General features: G+C 35.4%; 1 protein-coding gene across 1 annotated transcript in view; it reads right to left on the bottom strand.

Annotated features, from left to right (window-relative positions):
* LOC136853560 (uncharacterized) overlaps positions 1–6,000 on the bottom strand; it is a 54,004-nt gene that overhangs the window by 10,590 nt on the left and 37,414 nt on the right. The window lies entirely within an intron of this gene.

Below are 6,000 nucleotides of genomic sequence, written 5' to 3' on the forward strand. Positions count from 1 at the left end.
TCTTTTGGACGTGAACATCATAGAATGGATGTTGTGATGCGTAAGAGGATGATGGAGGTTTCATTCGAAAATACAACATGGTATTTTGTAATTTTGTAAGAGGAAAATTATATTAAGACTTCAAGAAGACGTTATAATCCAGTGGCCGTCTCTCCAGGGGCTGAAGAAGCCTTCACAGGATTCTGGAGTCGTGAAGACGTCCTCCGCCAATCCGGGAGTCCACATATACAGTAATACTAAAATGATGAGACATTTTTTTGTCTGTTTGTTCGCACACCGGAAGGTAAATGGGGGTGGTGGGTATGGGTGTGGTACAGACATGGGTATTGGTATGGGTATGGTTATGATATGGGTATGGGTATGGTACGGGTATGGTTACGGGTACAGACACAGGTATGGTACAGTTATGGGTATGGGTATGGTAGAGAGAGAGAGAGAGAGAGAGAGAGAGAGAGAGAGAGAGAGAGAGAGAGAGAGAGAGAGAGAGAGAGAGAGAGCAAAATTTAGGAGGAATTTCAAAGAACATGTAATTAATATTATTCTTAATAAAAAACTTGAAGAGAGAGAGAGAGAGAGAGAGAGAGAGAGAGAGAGAGAGAGAGAGAGAGACCAAAATTTACGAGAATTTCAAACAACAGGTAATAAATATTATTCTTAATAAAAAACGTTAATCTGAGAGAGAGAGAGAGAGAGAGAGAGAGAGAGAGAGAGAGAGAGAGAGAGAGAGAGAGAGAGAGAGAGAGAGAGCTATCGAAAAACGTAAAACATTAATTTTCAAGCTGATTTCTCATGGGTGCGGATCGGATCACGTGACCTAAATTGAGTTTATAAATTAGAAAGGGTAAAAGATTAGATTTATGGTTTATTAACCTAGTTACATTTTACTTTCAGGAAAAATTTATATAAAAAGTAATCAAATTTCATTATTTGTTCTGGACACTATTAATTAATAGAGGAAAATGTTATATGTTTACTCTGAATTCGATATATATAAATATAAATATATATATATATATATATATATATATATATATATATATATATTTATATAATATTTATATAATATATATATATATTAAGAATAAACTATGAAAAATGCATAACAAGTACAAAGACAAATGAAGTAACAAAATTTTAAAAAGTGCAATAAATAAGGCAAATAACAAATAAGTTATTTGCTAGGCAAAATAAGAGTATTTGAACAAACTTAAACAGATTTCATGTTTTCTCCTAACATAAGATGCCAGCCAGCTGCTGAAGACCAGACAGGGAAACAATATTGAAAAAAATTGAAGAACAAAATAAATGAAAACATTTCCCTCTATACAGGTCTCCAGAAAACCTTCAAAGACTTTCTGAGGACTTCTCAAAAGCGAATTAGTAGCAATCAAGAATGACACCTGGAAATTTAAATGAGTTGTCCTAAAATGACTATAAGAATGAGAGAGAGAGAGAGAGAGAGAGAGAGAGAGAGAGAGAGAGAGAGAGAGAGAGAGAGAGAGAGAGAGAGAGAGAGAGGGGGGCATACTGAGTAAAATGCAGTACTGTATTACGCAAAAGCAAGATTTAACAGGTCGTATCATCATACATAAAACTCACACATCAAAGCAATTTCCAATCAGTCGTTAGGCTGCATTGCAAGCACCGCCCTTCCTCCAGAGAGAGAGAGAGAGAGAGAGAGAGAGAGAGAGAGAGAGAGAGAGAGAGAGAGGATTTTACTTTGTGTAGAGCCTTAACAAAGACAAGAGAGATCGATAGAATTGTGAACATAATTTTACAAGGAAAAAGTTTATTAAACACTGAAAAAAGTTAAGTATACCCTAGTTTTACCAGACCACTGAGCTGATTAACAGCTCTCTTAGGGCTGGCCCGAAGGATTAGACTTATTTTACGTGGCTAAGAACCAATTGGTTACTTAGCAACGGGACCTACTGCTTATTGTGGAATCCGAACCACATTATAGCGAGAAATGAACTTCTATCACCAGAAACAAATTCCTCTAACTCTTCATCAGCCGGCCGGGGAACTGAACTCCGGCCCATCGAGTGACAGCCCGCAGCTCTACCGACTCACCCAACGAAGAGATCTATTAAACACTGAAATGAGAGAGAGAGAGAGAGAGAGAGAGAGAGAGAGAGAGAGAGAGAGAGAGAGAGAGAGAGAGACTCGTTGCTGACTGTTTTGTCTCTACCAGAAGAAACTGGTTATTTGCAAGCAGCAACTACATTATAAGTTTCAAGCATTCTGACAGTACCTCGCCAGGTACCACCAGGTGGACCAGGTACCTCGATACCTGAAATCAGCTGAAATGGACATACCAGTCACTAACCTGGTAAACCGCACAGTTATTTTTGCACACTTGGCAGTTAAACTTCTATACAAAAAAGCGAAAAAAAATTATATTTCGTTTATGTAAACAAAACTAATGGGAAATGTTGTACAAAATACGTCTGAATACATATGAAGCCAAAGTCTAGCCACAGACATACACATACATGAATGTATTTGTGTGTGTATATATATATAATCATATACGTACACACATATATATAATTATATATATATAATATATATATATATATATATATATATATATATATATATATATATATATATATATATATAATTACACAACCTTCTTATTTATCTATCTTAAACCTTGAGAACCAAAACTTCCAGCAAACAATTATAACTAAAAATTGCTGTGAATTCAGGCAGCCAGGGTTTCCACGAGCGTAACAAACTGAAGTTCAGTTACTGGCAATTTCATGAAGTCCCAAGAGAGAACAACAACAACAACAACAACAACAAAAAGAAAAATAATAATAAGAAGAAGAAGCTTTGAGGGTCTCTGAATTCTTTGTCCATTCTTCAACCGGTCAACGGATTCACTTAGGAAAGTAGCGAAGGCGTGAGGGTTCTCTCTCCAAGTTTTTCGGTAGTTAAAGACTGAGTTTTGGGCAGAGCTTCTAAATGTTTTTCTCTATCTGTAGTGCACACACATATATACATACAGATATAATACATACATACATACATACATATATATATATATATATATATATATATATATATATATATATATATATATATATATATATATATATATATATATATATATATATATATATATATACATATATATATATATATATATATATATATATATATATATATATATATATATATATATATATATATATATATATATATATATATATATATATATATATATATATATATATATATATATATATATATATATATATATATATATATATATATATATATATATATATATATATATATATATATATATATATATATATATATATATATATATATAATGGAACTAATGACACACGAGCACGTGTTATACACGAACAAATATCTGTCTCACATCGGCATCGAACCCCGGTCTCTCAAATGAAAGGCCCAGGGCGTCTGAACAGATTGCATCTCTCTCTCTCTCTCTCTCTCTCTCTCTCTCTCTCTCTCTCTCTCTCTCTCTCTCTCTCTCTCTCACTGCCTGTCTGACACAGAGATCAGCCATTTTCCAATCAACGCCTCATTTCCCGATTCCTGCCGCGTCTCTGCTCTACTAACAAAAGAAACAGTCAAAGAGGCGTTTAACTGTAAATTCAAAAAGGTTCATCTGTTCAATGACTAGATTTTTTTTCTTCCCAGTGACTCGAGAGCGCCCTGTTTCGGTGGTCCCGAACGCCCGGGAATTAAGTCACGATGTGGCGTTAATTTAAGAAAGATCAGTTGTTGAGAGAGAGAGAGAGAGAGAGAGAGAGAGAGAGAGAGAGAGAGAGAGAGAGAGAGAGAGAGAGAGAGAGAGAGAGAGAGAGAGAAGCGATTTATATAACTGAAGAAGTATCGAAAAAAATAACAAATTACTATGGTGATTTGTTGTGGGAAGAGAGAGAGAGAGAGAGAGAGAGAGAGAGAGAGAGAGAGAGAGAGAGAGTGATGTGATTTATATATAACTGAAAACGCAATGAAAAATAACAATAAATGACTAAGGTGGGGCCTTAGAGAGAGAGAGAGAGAGAGAGAGAGAGAGAGAGAGAGAGAGAGAGAGAGAGAGAGAGAGAGAGAGAGAGAGAGAGAAGTGATTCATATATAACTGAAAACGTAATGAAAACTCTCAACAAACGACTAAGGTGGGGTCCCTTTTTCCCAGACTACCTGACATTCGTCGCACCTGGTTACAAAACGGGCGACTCCCCCAAGACAGCAATTAGGCCTGAACTTCCCAAAATCGCCCCCGAAAGAAGAAGGACCCTTCCGCCTTTTCCAGTGAAGTGTGGCAGCACGAGAATAAAAAAAAAATACATATAAGTTTTAAAAAATCTCTCAGCTGTTCAGACCGCATGGAAAACGGAGGCTACAGAAAACGGGAGGTGGGACTTGTCAACTTCCCACAGATTTTGATGGGGGTTACCTGCACTGCAATAGCTCAGTCGTAGGTAGGACTTCAGGCAGGCACGTTGCACGAGTTTACGAGTGGCCTACAAGTAATCAACAAGACTGCTACTTTTTTCCTTCGTAGCTGTTTTCACAAGCACTGATGTCATAACAGGTAAGTTCGTGCTGATTTTAAGTCAGGATACACTCGACAAATAGGGTTTATATGTAAACTTTGTCTTTGTAAACAATGTTTTGAGTTTGTTTTTATATTTCTTTCTGTGGTGTGTAAAATTGGGTTTATACAGTATTAATTATACTTATTTATCACTGCTTCCAAGGTTATACCCGTTACATTTCATACTGCCTTTTTTCTTATATATATATATACTGTATATATATACACTTATACGACATTAAGGCGTTTCCATGAAAAGTTACAATACAAGTCACTATCAGTCTAGTTATCAATGCAAGAACTCTGAAAATTTCATTATAGTGTCACGACAATTTCAGTCTGTTGTTATGAAACCGGAAGCACTGCTTGTCCAGTAGATTGCCAAGCCACGATAATGAAGCATCCAGAGTTGTTAACTATAGAGATTTGTGTTAGTGAAGTTTCTGGTAATATTTTTGCCCAAGATAGAGTTTAAACATTATTAATTCATTTGTTGTACAAACATCAGATTCTTTTTAGGTTTGTTTAAATAATAAATAATAAATTATTATTATTATTATTATTATTATTATTATTATTATTATTATTATTATTATTATTTAAAATAAAGACATTCTTTTGGACCAAACCGACACAGCAATTAACTTGCCAAAAATCTGTCACAAACTAAACGCCCCTAAGTGTTAAAAATTTGAAATCAGTGAAGAAGACATTAAGATACACGTTACAGACCATTCAGTCGATGAATAAACAGCCTACATGCATAAAAATTCTTAAACTTATGAGCATCACCAACAATAATACTAAAGGGAAGATTCTCCCACAACTGTACTAAGACTTCATGGAAACATATGAGATTCTCTCTCTCTCTCTCTCTCTCTCTCTCTCTCTCTCTCTCTCTCTCTCTCTCTCTATCTATCTATCTCTCTCTCTCTGTTTCCTTTTTTGCAGGAAAGACCTACATACTATTTGAATCTATTTACCATTTTAGTATGTGCAATGTGTACCACATGATAGCATTTTACAATAATTTTTTCCATTGGCGTCAATGTGCTTTTTTATGACACGTACTGTACTTGTTCAGCTTCCTAAAATTTCACGTTTCAGACAAGTTAGGTCTCTATCTAAAGATATGTTTATTCCTAGCACCTTTTCCCTCATTATTCACGTTGAAGTAACGTCTATTTCACTTCTTATTCTGATACCAAAGGAACCCAAACAGGGCGTGGCCAAGTGAGATAACTGAGATGTTCAATACAGGTAAACCAATCACATGTACAGGAACAGATTTATTTTGTGTCATACTTTCAACATAACGGCAACAAGTGCATTGGAGCGCTGCAGCTTGCAATATTTTACTTTCCCGAACGTTTTCGGTGCCTGAGAGAGAGAGAGAGAGAGAGAGAGAG

The sequence above is a fragment of the Macrobrachium rosenbergii genome, chromosome 27, assembly GCF_040412425.1.
Source record: "Macrobrachium rosenbergii isolate ZJJX-2024 chromosome 27, ASM4041242v1, whole genome shotgun sequence".
NCBI lineage: Eukaryota > Metazoa > Arthropoda > Malacostraca > Decapoda > Palaemonidae > Macrobrachium > Macrobrachium rosenbergii.